This window comes from Lathamus discolor, chromosome 3 (genome assembly GCF_037157495.1).
Source record: "Lathamus discolor isolate bLatDis1 chromosome 3, bLatDis1.hap1, whole genome shotgun sequence".
Lineage (NCBI taxonomy): Eukaryota > Metazoa > Chordata > Aves > Psittaciformes > Psittacidae > Lathamus > Lathamus discolor.
Genome location: NC_088886.1, coordinates 99,660,526 through 99,676,161, shown reverse-complemented (window position 1 = coordinate 99,676,161; position 15,636 = coordinate 99,660,526). Strand labels below are relative to the sequence as shown.

Genomic DNA, 15,636 nt, shown 5'->3' with positions numbered 1-15,636 from the left:
GGGTATTCTGATGTGAAATCCGTAGATTTTTTTTTTCTCATTTAATAGATAATTCTTATTTCTTTCCATGTCATATTTTTGCACCCAATTTATTCACTTTTTATTTTTCATCTGGCAATGGTCCTGGCCTGTTTTTAAGCAGCAGGCTAGTAGATTTCTTTTGCAATGTGCCATGTTCTGCAGTATGCCCAGCACCTGTCGCTGTCCAGCATTCGCTTGCCTACACCTGAAAAATCACACATTTCTGGAAAACTGTAGCCTCCTTTCACAAGATGCTGAATTACAGGTGCATCATCATAGATCACTGAGATATGGAAAGCAGAGAATTAGATTAAGAATTTGAGTGACAAGCTACCTTACCTCTAGAAGAGAAAAGCCAGTTTCCCTGGCTCTATATTTGCTTCGCATTTCTGCAATGCAAAAACTTCTGTTCGACAAATTCTATCTGATTTATTTTCCTGCCCCCTTTCTTCTATTATTGTTAGGAGTGCAATGTGCAGCCAAAATTAAACTTCAGGACTCAGAAATTAGATGTCTCCCTCAATATGCCATCCTCTTCACTTCCCAGCTTTTCACACTGCACCATTACAATTGCATGCTTGGCAGCATTTTCATTTTAATTTCGTTTTACTGGACATGTTCTTAAAAGCAAAATAATTATTTTATGTCAAATTTAATCAGAAGGGGGAAGTTTTCCCACAATAACCTCCACCCTCCTAAGTATGGAAATAAGTTATTTATAAGTATGCCTTTAATTATTTTTCCCAGAGAAAATATTATTCTTTAATTCTCCAATGACAAAGCATTCCATGAGTCCTTCCCCCGTGACTTTCGTCTGACTACAAAGTCAGATGGCTAAGTCTTTACTATGCTTCAATGGGAGCATGTGCAGGTCCTTGCAAATAGCACCAGCCAGCATTATTTTAACCTCATGATTTAGAAATGGCTTCTCAGTTCCCTAAGATGAGATCATTTTGAGGCATCGGTATTCTGGAGGACTTCTCATGCTTCCTATGGTGGCAATGGTAACTAGGAAATGGAAGTTGCTTATAGATTAAAAATAATTAAAGGATTGTTTAACTCATATTAAGGTCAAATCCAATTCACTCACTGCAGATTTTATATGTCAACACCTCTCTTGCCATATGAACTGACAGACAGACGAAAGTAACTGAAATAGAATGCAGAAAGAATTCAGATATGTTGATCTGTTGGTCCAATATATCATATTCCCTCTGCATCACCAGTCTTATAGACAGCAACTGTGATCCGTTTTGTATTTGCTTTATACCTTTTATGTTTAGCCCTTGTAGCACTATAACCAGTCTATTGAAAAACTCCTTTTTTTTTTTTTTTTTCACAAACTTAGAGATATTCGTTGGAAGACTTCTAAGGCCCAGTTAGAATTAAACTTGGCTAGGGATGTGAAGATAACAGGAAGGGATTCTATAGGCACATTGCAAATAAAAGACAGACTACGGACAACATGGGCACTCTCTGGAAGATATCAGAACTGGCTGCCCTGGATTTGGAGAAGGCTGACGTTCTTAATGACTTCTTTGCCTCAGTCTTCACTTGCAAAGGCTCTGACCACACCACCCAAGTCTTGGAAGGCAGACGCAGGGACTGTGAGAATGAAGACGTTGGGCCCACTGTAGGAGAGGATCTGGTTCAAGACCATCTTAAGAACCTGAAAGTACACAAGTCCATGGAACCTGATGAAATCCATCCACAGGTCCTGAAGGAGCTGGTGAATGAAGTTGCTAAGCCACTGGCCATCATATTTGAAAAATCATGGCAGTCAGGTGAAGTTCCCGACGACTGGAAAAAGGGAAATATAACCCCCATTTTCAAGAAGGGGAAAATGAGTGATGCAGGGAATTACAGACCAGTCAGTCTCACCTCTGTGCCTGGCAAAATCTTGGAGCAGATTCTCCTGGAAGGCATGCTAAGGCACATGAAGAACAACAAGGTGCTTGGTGACAGCCAGCATGGCTTCACTAAGGGGAAACCCTGCCTGACCAATTTGGTGGCCTTCTATGATGGGGCTATGGAACTGATGGACAGGGGCAGAGCAGTTGACGTCATCTACCTGGACTTGTGCAAAGCATTTTGACACTGGCCCACATGACACCCTTGTCTCTAAATTGGAGAGATATCAATTTGATAGGTGGACCACTCGGTGCATAAAGAACTGGCTGGCTGACCGCATACAAAGAGTTGTGGCCAATGGCTCAATGTCCGGCTGGAGACCAGTAACGAGTGGTGTCCCTCAGGGATTAGTGTTGGGACCGGTCTGGTTCAACATCTTTGTCGCTGACATGGACAGTGGGATTGAGTGCGGCCTCAGCAAGTTTGACGATGACACCAAGCTGTGTAGTCCAGTTGATATGCTGGAGGGAAGGGATGCCATCCAGAGGGACCTTGACACGCTTGTGAGGTGGGCTGATGCCAGCCTCATGAAGTTTAACCATGCCAGGCGCTAGGTCCTACACCTGGGTTGGAGCAATCCCAGGCACAGCTACAGGTCGGGCAGAGAAGAGATTCAGAGTGGCCCTGTAGAGAAGGACTTGGGGCGTTGGTCGATGAGAAACTTAACATGAGCCGGCTTCAGTGTGCGCTCGCATCCCAGAAAGCCAACCGTATCTTGGGCTGCATCAAAAGGAGTGTGACCAGCAGGTCGAAGGAGCTGATCCTGCCCCTCTACTCTGCTCTCATGAGACCTAACCTGGAGTATTGTGTGCAGTTCCGGTGTCCTCAACATAAAAAGGACATGGAACTGTTGGAACAAGTCCAGAGGAGGGCCACAAGGATGAACAGGGGACTGGAGCACCTCCTGTATGAAGACAGGCTGAAGAAGTTGGGGCTGTTCAGCCTGGAGAAGAGAAGGATGCGTGGAGACCTCATAGCAGCCTTCCAGTATCTGAAGAGGGCCTATAGGGATGCTGGGGAGGGACTATTCATTAGGGACTGTAGTGACAGAACAAGGGGTAATGGGTTAAAACTTCAAGGGGAAGTTTAGATTGGATATAAGGAAGAAATTCCTTACTGTAAGCGTGATGAGGCACTGGAGTGGGTTGCCCAGGGAAGTTATGAATGCTCCATCCCTGGCGGTGTTCAAGGCCAGGTTGGACAGAGCCTTGGGTGAGATGGTTTAGTGTGAGGTGTCCCTGTCCATGGCAGGGGGGTTGGAACTAGATGATCTTAAGGTCCTTTCCAACCCTAACTATTCTATAATTCTATGATTCTATGACTTTTCCCATTGTCCCATCTCCTCCCCAGTATTAATGAAATTGGCCTGTTCACAGCACTTTTCATATTATCAGGTATTTTTCTATGCACCATTTTTATTCCTTTCATCTTCTTCCTGCTTTTTCCTCAGGAGCAGAGACTGTTGGACTGCTATTAAATATTACTTCTGTCTGGAAAATAGGAAGAAATGTTGATTTTCGTTCCAGCTAGGCAAAATCTTTTGATTTGCAGAACCTCCCAAGCCACTCTAATCAATTAGAGAATACATTTATATTTTGTTTTGATCATTAACTAATTTTGATTCTTCCAGTTTGTTGATTAAGCTCTGATTAAGTATTTGCCTGTGGCAACATCCAGCCTTTAAGTGGTGTCATATTGTGAAGAATCCATTCAAAATACTTATACTTCTAACTTCTCATGACACTGATTTTGAAAACAACATCATAAAGAACAATAAAGGACAAGAGTGACCAATAGCTCATAAACAAATTCTATTCACAACCAAAAACTTATTTACATGTACTCTGAATATTTCCATAGGGAATAAACCCAAAGGTACAAGTATTTCTCTGTGGTAAACCCAAGGGTCCAGATGAGGTACTAGTGAATGCAGAAATAAGCAACTGCCTAGCATGCTAACAGGTAAAAGCTCCACAGAATACCTCCACACTACTTTTTCTGAACTACAGACCAAAACACATTTCAAATTAAGAAAATGTTCACTGAACAAGAACTTAGATGCATTTTCCATCAAAGAACATTCTGATTAAGCATCTTATCTCTATAAAGGGACTGTATTTTAAAGGAAGATAAATTAGTTTGGGTAACACAAGGATTGATCCCTGCCTTGCCCTATAGCATGAATGAAACATTAAGTACTCTATTTACTTCATTCTTTTCCTTCTACCTTAATCCCATCTTCCTTAGTTGCACCCCTGCTTTATGACCTACTTTTGCCTTCATTCTCTGCATTTCATTTTTCTCACCAGAAAAGGAATAGGAAGAATGGGAGCATGGGAGATGTCTGATGTATAGATTCAGAAGAACCAACAGAGAAGCTGTGGACTTGGCAGAGCCCTGGCCAGCATCCTGCTATCCATGATATGTAGAAGACCAGCAGGACCAGACACAGGAATCCCACAACAAGTGTTCCCTTTTCCCCACTGCTCTTTCCTGAGGTGGAAGTTGAGACAAGTAGGGGCACAAAATTACAAAATGGAATACGTAAACCTTTAGAATCAGTTTTAAGTAATGTTGATGGCTTTGTAACAGTAGCAATGGAAAATTACTGAGGTGCTTGATACACAGAAAAAAAAAGTAGAGTACAGCTAGAGAACATACTGGGAATTCTTGTACAAGATAAACAAGTTGATGTAGTTTTAGGCCCTATGACCTTAGTACAAAATAAATGTAAGGAAAAGCAGGCTAGAAGAACAGGACGCAAGGATAAGGAGTATCTGGGAATGGCAGGTGTCCAGGATGGGCTGCAGTTAAACTAACTGAGAAGTAGAAGGACAGGAGGATTGTTATGTCTGTGGTGTTAACAAACCAATTAAGCTGGTATAAGCATCTACCCTGCGTGCTTCAAAGGCTGCCAGAACTGATGAAGATTGTTGGAAGAAGTAAACAACCCTCAAACACCACCACCACAATTCTGTACGCATGCGGGGAAATTTCTGGAAAATGATGTAATCCATACGTAGCCTCATGAATATGTATGTATGCCCAGGGACTACATAAGGACAGATTGTGTAGCAATACGGGGACACACGTTAGGAGGAGCTATCCCCCGTGTTTCCTGGCACCGCAATAAAGAATACCTGCTTGTCAGCTTGAAAACTTTGCTGGCAAGTTTGTCCTGGAGTTTTCTCTGAATCAAAGTGAATGCTTAAATTCTGTGAGATGGTGAGGGCAGGAAACGTGACACCAAAATGCATAACTGGGGTGAACAGATCTAGTCTTTTAACAAAGTGGAATAGATACAGGAGGGCAGTGAGGGCAGGGAGTTAGATCCTAGTTTGGAATATGGTCATATGCATAAATACAGAGCTGAGCTCTTGAAGGGATTCTTGATAGTGTCAAAAGAACTAGGCAGACACAGTGGTTGTACAGGACACGCTGGCCACCACGCTGCTGAGAGGCTGTTAAGTCACAGCTGTCCTGAATTTCTAGATGAGGAGGAAAAAAGGTAGGGGAGGAGGATCTTGGAAAATACAAATGTACCATACAGGCACCAGATTTAGAGAAATGCTGCTCAAATAAAAGGGGCACCCCAGCAAGAAAATCTGGAAATGCCTCAGGAAGAAGAGTTGATGACTGTCAAAACCATCAGAGTGTGATGAGGTTTTGGTACACTCTTTGATTACAGGGATATATACACCCAGTTCCCAACACACTCTTTCTCCCAAGAGTTTTCTTTCTTGCCTCTTCTACAGTTTTCAGGTTTTCCGCTTCTTTAATTATAGCTGTCAATTCACTCACACTCAAAGACAGGTCATACCTACAGCTCACAGAACATCATGTTGCTGGGTGGAAGCAGTTTTGCCTTTTTGTCTTTCCTTAGCACTATCCATCAAGTAAGAAAAATAACATTCTGACCTCTAAAAAATCCTAGTCTTCATGTAACAATCGTGATGACAAGGAAACTCTTCTAGACCTTATCTAACTAATGAGCATTTTCCTCATTCATTTAAATGAGAAATAAAGCTCTATTTAAAAATACTTATTGGGTGGATGACATATCACGCTGTGAATCTTTCTGTCAAAACACTCATCAGAATAAATATAACTCAAGGAGGAATAACTGACAATATTCTATAGACATGTAAACAAAATCAAGTGAGGGAACTGAAGGGCAGTCATAACCAATAGAGGTTATTTCTACTACAGAAACCATACCTTCCTAGGGACTGTTGGTCCCTAAGCTTTCGTAACAATGTGATTCTATTTTGTTTAAGCAAACCATAATTTCCCATGGTACTCATTGTAACCAAGATAATGGGAAAACTGTTGGTGCCAATGGGCAATGCTGCTGGAACTACAATGGCAACTGTAAATCATATAAAGAAATATCTTTTACCAAGAACGATGCTAAGCACTCTAGGATCCATGGTTTAAGTCACAATGTGCAAATTATATACAGATAGAACCAAACCTTCAACTTTAGCAGATCACCACAGCTTCCTTGATGCCAGCACAGGGTTGGATCCCCAGAGTTAATAGAGGGCAGTGTGATGTGCTTCTGTTTTTATTTTATGCAACAAGACAGAATGAATCATGTAAGTGGAATGAGCACTGGGATACACAGTTGTCCCTCTATTTGCTAGAATTGAAAAAACTTTACCTTTTACTAAATGAAAAAAAGATTATACAATAAATCATTTTGCCATTTATAGGGTAACTGTTCCAGAGCCATGCCTTTTCTGAAATTACACAATTCCAATTTGTGGATCAGTAAATTTTTACTTATTTCCATTCTTTCATGCTTAAATGTAAAACTCCATGCTGCAGTGCTGGCTTTCTCCTCAGTCATTAGGCCCAGATCATTATAGCAAGTCGAATCACTGACCAGAAGGGTTGTACATTAAAGTAAGTGCAGGACTTCTACCAGAGAAAGCTGCAGAGCAGCTGATGTTGAGGTAAGACAGGTATTTTTGTGCAGGGTACAGGGTAAGAAACTTATTTTTTGTTGAGGTAAAAAAAATCACTTGAGGTCATAGGAGTAGTCAGATAGTCCTCCACAGCATAGCAAACTCTTAAGGACCACCTCTTTAGTCTTGTATTTTCACCATAATCTGCAATTTGTGAAGAAATTTAAGCCTAAAATATATTTAAAACATCCACTGCTTTGAGTTGGCAAGAGGACCCCTGAAATTCCCAAGCACAAACACAGGTTGTGCAGAGAATGTACTGAGAGCAGCCCCGAGGAGAAGGACTTGGGGGTGTTGCTAGATGAAAAGCTCAACACGAGCCAGCAGTGTGCACTCGCAGCCCAGAAAACCAACTGTATCCTGGGCTGCATCAAAAGAAGCGTGGTTAAAGGAGATGATCCTGCCCTCTGCTCTGCTCTCGTGACCCCTGTGCTCTAGTATGTGGAGTACTGTGTTCAGTTCTGGGGCCCCCAATACAAAAGGGATGTGGGCCTCTTGGTGCGAGTCTAGAGGAAGGCCACAGAGATAATCAGGGGGCTGGAGCACCTCTCCTATGAGGACAGGCTAAGAGCTGGACTTGTCCTGCCTGGAGAGGAGAAGGTTCCAGGGAGACCGTAGACCAGCCTTCCAGTATCTAAAGAGGGCCTACAAGAAAGCTGAAGAGGGACTTTTTACAAAGGCAAGTAGGGATAGGATGAAGGGGAATAGCTATTGCCTAGAAGAGGGTAGATTCAGATAAGATGTAGGGAAGTAATTTTTTACTGTGAGAGTGGTGAGACACAAGTTGCCCAGAGTTGTAGATCCATTCGTGGAAGGGTTCAAGGCCAGGCTCTGACTAACCTGGTCTTGTGGAAGGTGTCCCTGCCTTTGGCAGGGGGGTTGGAAATAGATGGTCTCTAAGGTCCCTTCCAACACAAACCATTCTGTGATTCCATGATGTTCTCTCTCTCTGCTGTGTTTATTAACATTCTAATTGTTTCACAATTAACAGCTACTGCAGGTGATGTGTTGCAAACCAGAAAATTACGAAAAAGTGTTAGATTTGTAAATAGCAAAATAAAGTAGATATAGCAATAGATTATGGTTTTGTCATTTTAACATAAAGTGAAAAAAAATTGTCCCAATTTTTTTAAATCTTTTTTTCTTAAAGAAAAATCTCTCACAGATGTATACAATATTTATATTTGTCCCTAAAAATAGTTCATTAATAGAAAATCATCATTCTTCCCAGGTTTCACAGAGAAGAGGTCTAGTCTATTAAACAAGTGATTTTGGTTGAAAAACTATCAATGATGTATTTACCCAGGCATGCTTTAACAAGTCCATCCATATTATACGAAATCAAAATTCCATCTACTCAGACAATGAGCAAAACCCCCAAATGTACGATTTCTGAGATGATGGCTCCTTGGTATTGTGTGTTAAGTTTTATTATTCCTTGTATGATCTAGGTGCCACTATGATAAGTTCAGTCATGCCCATCTAATAGAGCTCTACATATGTATGCTTCCTCCTGGCGTTAACACCAGGTACAGCTATAAGCTTTCCCTGTGTCTAAGGGTGTTAACATTGCAGGTACTACAGGCATTCCCTATGTCTAATTCCCTGTGTGTAATGTATGGACTGCAAGCATCTTGCCTACAGCTAGACTAGGGCATCCTTGTTGTGACTATCACCCATTCCTACTTCAGACCCACGACACTACTGAATAGCTAATTCAAGACAGACTGAATGGAAGGGAAGAGAAAGAAGAGCTGTAAATCATGCAAAGCAATCAAAATAGTTTCTCCTTTGGAACTGTTGTTTAACTGAAATTGCTATTTCATAATCCAAGAGAGGCTGGATTTTATTTTCCACCACTGCTTGGATTGACCAATTTTTTATAGTAAAAAATTGTGCCTTCTGCAACTGAACCATTTTGTCCTAAAGACTGTCTTGAGAGTATTACACAAGCTCAGGTAACAATGACAGATTTCAGTCTACTGCAGTTAAGATGTTGTACTTCAAACATGTTTTTAGACAGAATGCCAATATCTGTCATAATCAACTTCAAGCTCATGCTGAGTAGTCTTCTTGTCTTAGCTAGTCCTCCTGAGGACTAAGTTAGACAGTTCTCACAAGAAAGATTTTCCATTTAAATGTATCAACCTTTCAAATTCTAAGTAGTAGCTAGAGAATAGAGACAAGCAAGCAAATTCTGTGGATGTATTCGCACCACTGAAGGCACTTCAGCATACCCTTTAGTTTGAAGCTGCCTATTTGCAGACCAAAGCCTAAACTATCAGTCCAATGATATGCTCATGAAAAACATTCAGTCCAGAAAGATATAGCACTCTGAATAATCAATTCTATTTTCCAGTCTTGATGTTGACAAACCTTGTGTTTTTGTTAAAATGTTTTCTTATATTCAGCTATATACCACATATTATTTACATTATATATATTTTACAGGCCAGGTAAGAATTACTTGAAGTTTATCTCACTGCAAAAGAGCAAGATCTGTTAATATCTTCTCAATTATAAGTACTTTTCCTATAAAAAGATGTTTTAACTTGAATAGGCTAGAGCCAGGACTTTTTTCATGTCTTATTATATTATTTAATAAAATATGAAAAGTTTATAGAGCCATATGGAAGTACATCTTATTTTATCCTAAGGCCATTTAAATAAGAAACATCCAATAGAACAATCATGGAAGTCTTCACTTGAGAAAGATAGAGCTTTGAGGATCTATTAGATCCCTTTATGTATACTGGTATGACAGCTTTAATAATGGGAAGCTCTACAGCTGATCTCAAGTTATACTGTGGAGACTCTCTATCCAGGAAAGGCATCATAAAATGCCTCCACAGGTCTAATTCTATGATGTGGATTTTGACAGAGATGCTATTCAGTCATGAGAGTAAAAGATCCATAAAATCTGAAGGAAGCAGAGTGCAAGTTGAATTTAAATGGGCTACAATATAGTAAAAAAAATAAAAAAAAAATAGGCATTTCTTAAAAACAACTTTTCTATTCCCTCCAATAGTTTATACTTGCATTTTACTATATAATTTTGCTGATCAAGCAGATTTAAAATAAGCCAGGTGAACAGAGCAGGTTTCTATCTTCTAAAGATGAATCAGGATATAAATTGGAGATGACTAACCATCAGTTACTCATCTTTGCTGTAATTATGGTATTTGGCCAGTAACATTTATTCAGGTAGGTTAGAATTTATTGCTCATGTCAGATAACTACTTCTTTTACCTGAATTTCCTGAGGCTGCAGCAGCCATCTCAAAGGCATTAATAAATTAATACATCCATATACAGAACATTATGGTTTCCCAGGAACCCATTTAAAAATATAAAGATATCAAAAACTGCACAATTCACAGAACTGTTTTTATGAAACCCATGCTTTTAACTCACTATTATATAGTAGACTGGTTCTATCTTGAATGGTTTGGAAAGAAGCTTGTCTATAATGTCATCACTGAAAAGAATTTAAAAGTTGTAAAGAAAAAAAATGGCAAATAGATTAAAGAAGGAAAGGTCTGATTCTGTTACTTTCACACAGAAATATGGCAGAATTATTAGTAAAGGTGACAATTCAAATCATTACATAAGGAGAGAAAAATCTCCCTCCCAGCCAGTGGAGAAAACAGCAAACTAATACCTTAATTCACTGGTTGGCCTTGCATGATTTCACTAGAAACATAATCACTTCAGCAGAAGTCACTGCTATACAGACAGAAAATGTCAAGTCTACTAGTTGAAAAGCTGTGGTTTCATGGATGGTAAAAGTTATTTGAAGAACTGACAAAGTACTTCCACAGAATAGTTTGAGAAGGTGCACAAGACCCTGCAAAAGTCATAGTCGCACAACTAAATCATCCTGAACCCCCACCCCTGAAATGTGCAAAAGTATTTCAAAAACAAATGCTAGCTCTTTTCTAAGAACAAACAGAAAGGCAGACTTTCAAAATAAAAACCAAACAAATATTAGAGCACTTGTAAATGAAGATCTTACCATGTTTTTGGTGGATAAATCCTCTTAGGGTTGGAAGCTCCTCTCCTAATACCATGTTCAATAGCTCCAAGGGCAGAAGAGTCTCTCCTCTCATAGTAATTTCCTTTCTGAAGAACATACAATATAAATAAATAAAATACATATTGAGGACTGTGATATGGATGAAACTGTTAGATATAAATACATCTTTCTTTATCTTTTCTTACATTTCCTTTTATCTCAGTTATTTTAAATTTCTTTATAATTTCATTCATTAATGACAATTTTAATAAACAATAAAATTCATTAAAAATACATCAGTATAAATAGAGATGTTGAAAAGCCATTTTATTTTTGTGGCTGGTACTTCAGTCCTTGCTAATGGCAGACTCATGCAAGGATTTATGGTGGGAACTTAACCACATAGCTAATTATTAGTACTTGAACTCTTATGTTTGTCACATTGCACAACATAAAGTGCAGTGATCCTGTGTGTTCCTGGAGAGGTTGAACTGCAAAGACAAACCATGCATATAGGCAATAGCATACTATAGAAGTGACATGCCTGCTTTTCTAGACAATTATTAAATTCCCCAGAAACCTGATTTGCCACTTTCATATCTTAATTCCATAACCAGTCTGATCATGGTTAATAACATGGAAATTTGTTTTGATTCACCACCAGTGGAATTGTTCCAGAATTACATTAAACATTGTATTGGTAGAGAATGCAGATTTCATTTAGTGTCTCTGATCGAATGCTAACACTAAAGGTTCAGGAAGAAATTATTTTCTTAAAAGCTTTTTAGTCAGATGTCCTCTAGAAACAAAGCTTATACATTTACTTGTCTATCATCTCTGCCCAGTCACTGGTGTTCCTCAAGGTTTTGTAAAGACCCTTAAATGACAGATAAGAGATTCAAATCGGTGCCCCTGCTGAGGGCAAGGCAGGCATACTTTGGCTGTCAGACTTTATTTGGCAGATGACAGCTTACCAATTAACATATGCATACACTAGAACTACATGCCGAAATGCTGTCTCTCTAGTGATGGAGACTTGTCTGGAGTATTATGGTGGGACAAAAGGCTTAGGAAGATGGGAGAGCAAAGTCTGAAAGGAAATGGGTTTCAAGCTTGTTTCTGCTGTATAACAGTATGCACTGATTGCTTTTACTTATTAAGGTTGTTAATCTCACACTGCCAACAATGCTTTTCATGTTTAAAACCCATGTCTTTGAGGTAGTAGTGTCATAACACAACTGTTCTCAGGACACAAGGAAGGTTCGGCTCATGGGGTACTTTATTATTAGAGCAACTGGTATATACCTTATTACTTGTTAGGTGGAAGAAGGTCCTTAAACCCTTACCTTCTATCTTATTATTTTCTTCCTTTCTTATTTCTACTTTTTAGGCTGTAATTTTAAAGCACTTTTCTTTCCTCTCCCTAAAAACAGGGCTCCTGGCCCAAAGCCTCCAAAATAACATCTTACAGTCATCTAACAATTAAATAAACTACCAGATTTAGAATGCAATTACTTTAACCCATTACTTTTAGAATGTCTGTAAGACAAGACTTTCACAATTACCTCCAGAGGTCCCTTCCAACCCCGATTATTTTATGATTCTATGGTTGTAACTCATGATCCTTAAAATTCGAGATCTCAGCAATTCACTTGTTTTGCCATTTCTGTTCAGGGCTGTGAACACTATTACTGGGGGAATTCACCCTGGAACTGGAAGAAGCAGAAGCCTGGCAATCAGAAAGGAGAAGTCGGATAATCATCTTGCTTTTATATTCAGTCATCAGGGTTTTACAATTTTTCTCTCCCTTTGAAACCAAACCATCTCAGAGAAATTATTTTTTAAGGGATGGTTGGCAGAAAGGATGGCTGAGAAATGATGCATTGGGTTTCAGTGCAAACAAACTCAGTCCTTTATTTATACACAGTTATTTGGGGGTCACTAAACATGTAACAAGCAGTATCAAAGTATTTTGATCACAGCCACCTTGCTCCTGACTGTTGATGTAGCCCTTTGAGCAGATTGCTGAATGACAGTTCTACACAGCAAATACTGAAAAGCTTAGGAGGCTCATAAACTCTAGCACAGGGCAAGTGATGTGCGCTGGTTATGTACCAGGGGTACTGCAGGGAAAATGCAATGCCTCTGCTCTTTTTTTTTTTCCAGATTAAACGGAAAAAAAAGCAGAGCTTTCCCATTGTTGTTTGTTTTCTCTTAGAGGACTCATTAAAACTGATTGCTCTGGCTGATTTACAGGAACTCAGGTTAAACCAATAAAGAGCTAAAATGCTTACTGAGAGGATAATGCAATTTGCTTTGCTAGTTATATCATTGCAGGTGGGCACAGCTCTAAGTCTGAACATTGCCACAGAAAATGTCCTCAAAGCATCATCTAACAGGCAATAGAAAACAGTCAGAACAGTTTTCACAGAAAGGCTAATTCCTGGAGGCAGAATATTTGCTAGTGAAATGAACTAAATTGACTTTTAAAATTAAGACCATGTGACTTAGGCAGATCCTACAGACTAATTAACCCCTTCACCTGCAGTTAAAATTTGTTTGCTGCTTATAGGAAGAACAAACTAGATTAGCTCTCTACACCATCGTGCAATTGTATTACTCAAATGTCCTCAAAAACAACAACAAAAAAGAAACTGTATGATTTTAGATGATTTCTACCCCATTCCTCAACTGAATAAGTGCACATAATTCCAATCTTTTTCAAACTGACAATTGTAAATCAAAATACTCACATCTGTCCAACAAATATTTTAAGAAAACCCTTGTTACTCTAAATCAGTGATCTAGCAGTCAGCATATATCCGCTGCAGTGGCAGAGAAGGCTTGACCTGCTTGTCCAGGGCTGTTTAGCGTGTGAGAAAGTTGGGGGGTTTTTTGTTTTGTTTTCTCCTAGCTGTATTTCTAACACCTGAATATCCCTTTCACATATTTCTTTGCAAACATGACTCACTGCTCCCAAACACAGCAGTCCCATCTTGCCTGTTGGGATTAGCCAGACTGATGGAAATGCAGAGGTGAGTCATACAGAAGCCTCCTTTTTTCAATACCTTGCTCTTGCGTTCACTGAGTCCAGTTCTGGCTAGTGCTGTCCAAGTTTTCTTTACATTTAGCACACGACTGCACATGGCTGACAGGATGCACACACATTACTAATACTAAGTGCTTTTGGAACCCTCTGTTACTACCATGATATGGGAGCCAGAGTTAGATAAGTGAATCACCCTGTCTTAAACTGGAATATGGATGTCACCCTGCTGCAGGTATTTGGTGTAGTCTTTCCCCTTTCTTTAAGTTATTATTGATAAATCCTAGAAAGGGGCAAGAAAATCTCAAATTGATCATCTGGTACATAAACCTGCCCCAAATCAACTAAAGTATTTCTGACAGATGGTGCTATAACCACCCCTTATAAAATTCCAGTGAGTAAGCGTCCCCAGCCTCTATATGCAGTTTATTCTAGACTGTAATTATCTTTGTCATTGGAGCATTCTACAAAGTTTCTCCTAAGTCTGCTTTTGTTCCAGTTTAAGTGTATTACTTTTTCACAACTTGAACAGAAGAGCAGTTTGTTCCCCTTCCTCTTTGCAGAAACTTTTAAAATACTTTTAAAATATTTAAAGCCTGCTGCATATCTCAGCTGTACGGTTTGGGTTTTTTTTTGGTCTAAAATCTAGTTCCCTCCATTTTATCTTGCAGGCCATTAGAGCGTCAGACAAAATGCATAAGAGGACAAGACAGAAAATATGAGGTCACATTTTCTACCTGGAATTTCAGTGTGAGGAAGTTAAAGCAAAGTTAAAGAAGAGTCAAGACGCTCTTCGTACAGAATTTGAATTATACTCACAGATGAAAGCTTCCTCTACTTTGGCACTTTCAGGAATCTTATCAAACAAACAAACCAGCCACCCCTCAGCAAAGTAGCAAAGGCAGACTTCAGAAAGGCCACAGGCAGCTAAAATTACCTCTAAAATAAACTATGGAAGATTATCAGATTTTTTTTTTGTTTCCCCCTCTCTTCTTCTATTTCACCCCAAAGATTCACATTTACATAGTAGCAAACCTTTCTTTGTGGAGCATTTCTTCTTAAAGCATGGAAGTTATTTATTTCCCAAGTCACAGGGACTGCTGGGCTGACAATCTCAGCAATCAGTGGGTCCAGCTGAGGTTTTTCTCAGTGCACAGGGGAATGTTAATGCTTTCTCTGCCATTTGCTGAGTAGATGCTCCAGGTACCTTGCATCAGCACACTTGGTGATTTTAATTATTCCCGATTGATTTAAAACTCCTCCTAGGCTTTCTCCTGACTGAAAAAGTAACATAACAATACTGAGTACTTGCAAATAAACACATTAATACCTAAGATGAGTTTTTCAGAATACAGGAAGCCTTTTTCAACCCATTTTATTATGAAAGCTAACTGCACTATCAGATTTTTGTTCATTTACTTTGCACACGTTAGATTTTTTACTGACAAATTCAGTACTTCCTACAGTACCTGTCTTTCAGAAAAGACAGTGAAACAGAAGCAGACCCATACCTCTGACATCAAAGTTATGCAGAGGGAGTTTGTTTAGCGATATGGTGCATCAGCATGAATTTGGACTGCATTTTTGCTTGCAGAAAGCTGTATAGTATGTAAGGCCCACCACAAAAGGAAGAGCCAATTCCTCAGTAAGTTCAGAAAACAATCTCAAAATTTA

At 39.3% G+C, this 15,636-nt stretch overlaps 1 long non-coding RNA gene across 1 annotated transcript in view; it reads right to left on the bottom strand.

Moving 5' to 3' along the window:
• The window catches only part of LOC136011149 (uncharacterized), a 60,161-nt gene extending 45,199 nt beyond the window's left edge, over positions 1–14,962 (bottom strand). The window contains exons 1-2 of the long non-coding RNA XR_010611236.1: positions 14,782–14,962; positions 10,917–11,023 (exon numbers count right to left, since the gene is read on the bottom strand). This is a non-coding gene — a long non-coding RNA (uncharacterized LOC136011149). The remainder of the gene's footprint in view (positions 1–10,916; positions 11,024–14,781) is intronic.
• Between the last annotated feature and the right edge of the window lie 674 nt (positions 14,963–15,636).